Source organism: Rhipicephalus microplus, chromosome X, assembly GCF_043290135.1.
Source record: "Rhipicephalus microplus isolate Deutch F79 chromosome X, USDA_Rmic, whole genome shotgun sequence".
Lineage (NCBI taxonomy): Eukaryota > Metazoa > Arthropoda > Arachnida > Ixodida > Ixodidae > Rhipicephalus > Rhipicephalus microplus.
In genome coordinates, this window is record NC_134710.1 from 72,199,459 (window position 1) to 72,201,762 (window position 2,304).

The 2,304-nt window shown below is 44.8% G+C and overlaps 1 non-coding gene across 1 annotated transcript; it reads right to left on the bottom strand.

Moving 5' to 3' along the window:
* Positions 1-1,324: 1,324 nt before the first annotated feature.
* Positions 1,325-1,397, bottom strand: TRNAT-UGU (transfer RNA threonine (anticodon UGU)). The gene has a single exon. It is a non-coding gene; the product is annotated as a tRNA-Thr (tRNA).
* Between the last annotated feature and the right edge of the window lie 907 nt (positions 1,398-2,304).

Consider the following 2,304-nt stretch of genomic DNA (forward strand, 5'->3'; position numbering starts at 1 on the left):
ACGGAGTGTCTCCTGTTGCGTCCAAAATATCGGTGGTATCCACAATATTCTCTTGTAGGTTATCGTCTGGCTGATTTTCGTGCTGTCGCAGGTTGTTGGCGTATGCCATAACACAATCTTCAGCCGAATGACCGAAGCGTCGACAGTTGTCACAGCGAGGGGTCCTGCAGTTTCGACGGATGTGTCCAACCTTACTGCACCGAAGGCAAAGTGGTGGGCGGCCAGGTATCAGGACGAGGCTTTGCAGTCCGCAGACAACAAGAATATGAGGAATATCCGCAATGCGAACTCCATCAGCAAGGGACAAAACAACATCCCTATTTAGCGTCCGCATTTCTTCCATGTCCGCTACTTTCCAGCTTTCTTGTGATATTGTCTTGGCCTTCCCAAAAGCTTGCAGTGCCTCACACACATAGGCGCCCTCCAAGCGTTCAGGAAGCCACATAAGCTTCAACTTCACTTCCGTGGGCTCCGGGTCTCTAACGAGACATCGACGACTTTTGACTAAAAGTTTGCCTCTTGTGACCAACTTTGTTTTCGTCAGCGTTGACTTGCATGTGACCATCCAAACATGAGACATTTGAAATTGACCTATGTAGCTTATTTCCTTCAAGTCAATGATGTCCCGAAGAGCATCTGTAAAATCTTGAACCCGGTAGGGGCGACCAGCTAAGTCCGCATGTAGAAAAACAGAGTCCACAACAAGCTTACCGGTGGGAAGGCGAGGAAGTACAAGGCGGTAGTCATTGCCGCTGGCTGAAGCCTGAGCAGCACCTCGACCCATGGCCGATAAATCCCTCGAAGCGGAGAACATGAAAAACGCGTCCATTCAGAACGTCGTCTTCGTCTTTCTCCACGGTCTATCACTGTGGAGATAGATAGAACAATATTTATTTATTTTTTTAAAATTGACATCTCCACCGGGAAAAGACGCTCGGAAAAAGAAGAATCGCGCAAAAGGGAAATGCGAATAGCGACGCCAACCTAACTTCATGCTCAAAACCCACAACTTAAAAAAAATTAAATAAAATGAAACAGACATCGGGCTCGTCCGGGATTAGAACCCGAGACCTCTCACACCGTAAGCCATAATCGTACCCCTAGACCAACGAGCCAACACATTCAGAAAACATTAATGATTAGAGCAATATTTAAGCTAGAAATGAATTTTCCCTAGAAAATTCAAAACCGCCACTTTCACCAGTAAAAGCCGCCTTAGAAACGATGAATCGCGCATAAGAAAAATGTGGATGGCGACGCCAAGCTAGCTTCATGCTCCAAACCGAGTACTTTTTTGAAAAAAATTTTAAACTAAAAAAGAAATCGGCCTCGTCCGGGATTCGAACCCGGGACCTCTCGCACACAAAGCGAAAATCATACTCCTAGACCAACGAGCCAACACATGCAAATAAACATTATTGAGGAGAACAATATTTTAGCCAGGAGTGAACGACCCCTACTAAATTTCAAAACTGCCACTGTCACCAGTAAAAGACGCATGGGAAACTAGGAATCACGCAAAAAGAAATGCGGATCGCGACACCAACCTAGCTTCATGCTCCAAACGCCCTACTTTTTTGAAAAAAAGATATAAAACTGAAAAAACGTGGGCTCGTCCGCGATTTGACCCCGGGACCTCTCGCACCCTAAGCGAGAATCATACCCCTAGACCAACGAGCCATCACATGCAAAGTAACACTAATGAGGAAAACAATATTTTTTCCTAGAAGTAAATTACCCCTGAAATATTTCATAACCGACATCACTACCGGGAAGAGACGCTCGGAAAAAGAAGAATCGCGCAAAAGAAAAATGGGAATGGCAACGCCAACCTAACTTCATGCTCCAAACCACTACTTAAAAAAAAATTAAAAAAACTGAAAAAGACGTCGCGCTCGTCCGGCTTTGCAACCCGGGACTTCTCACACCATAAGCCATGAACATACCCCTAGACCAACGAGCCAATACATGCAAACAAACACTGAAGAGGAACACAATATTTTAGCTAGAAGTAAATTACCCATACAATACTTCAAAACCGCCACCCTCACCGGTGAAAGATGCTCGGGAAATGAAGAATCGCGCAGGAGGAAATTGTGGATGGCGATGCCAAGCTACCTTCATGCTCCAAACGCCTTACTTTTTTGAAAAAAAAAATATAAAACTAAAAAAAATCGGGCTCGTCCGGGAATAAACCCAGACATCTCGCACCCTAAGCGAGAATCATACCCCGAGATTAACGAGTCAACACATTCAAGTTACGACTAATGAGGAAAACAATGTTTTTGCTAGAAGTAAACTACC